The sequence below is a fragment of the Zalophus californianus genome, chromosome 14 (assembly GCF_009762305.2).
Source record: "Zalophus californianus isolate mZalCal1 chromosome 14, mZalCal1.pri.v2, whole genome shotgun sequence".
NCBI lineage: Eukaryota > Metazoa > Chordata > Mammalia > Carnivora > Otariidae > Zalophus > Zalophus californianus.
Genome location: NC_045608.1, coordinates 89,098,884 through 89,099,573, shown reverse-complemented (window position 1 = coordinate 89,099,573; position 690 = coordinate 89,098,884). Strand labels below are relative to the sequence as shown.

The window sequence follows — 690 nt, the reverse complement described above, 5'->3', positions numbered from 1 at the left end:
GTGTCTATAATTAGCTCATTATGGAAGTACTCTCTCATTTGTTTGTGGGATTACATTTCTCATACTCATTGAGCCTTTACTCTGTTCCCATTCACTGGCTATCTAAATGAGGGGTACTTTTGTCTTCAAGTAACAGAAAACTTAACTTGAGGGTTTTAATCAAACATGAGTTAAATTTTTTCTACAGTTTGTGTCTTCTGGTGGCAGTGAAATACTAGCTCCCTGATGTCAGACTGAACATCTCCAGGATTGTGTTGGCTTTCCTCATGATTGCAAGATGGCTGTTGCATGTTCACCATTATGTTCTCATTCCAGGAGGAAGAAAGCACCAACCACATGGGTGATGCATGTATAAGAAGACAAGAATTCTGGTGCTCGTTTCGGCAACACATATATTAAAATCGGAACTATACAGAGAAGATTAGCAGGGCCCCTGCGCAAGGATGACACACAAATTCGTGAAGCGTTCCATATTAAAAAAAAAAAAAGGAAGAAGAAGACAAGAATTCTTTCAGAAGCACCTTGAAAGATACATTTGCTTATGTATCCATGCCTACCCTCAGCAGCATGAGAGAATGGGAAAGCAAGTATCCAGCCGACGGGTAGTCATATAGCTTCACAAACAAATCAGAGCTTTATTATTACGGAAATATGGGGCAGTGGATCTTAGGTATGTATTTAGTCATATAC

General features: G+C 39.4%; 1 non-coding gene across 1 annotated transcript; it reads left to right on the top strand.

The window, feature by feature from the left end:
- The first annotated feature begins 371 nt into the window (after positions 1–371).
- Positions 372–478, top strand: LOC113913447. The gene has a single exon (XR_003517218.1). It is a non-coding gene; the product is annotated as a U6 spliceosomal RNA (small nuclear RNA).
- The last annotated feature ends 212 nt before the right edge of the window (positions 479–690 follow it).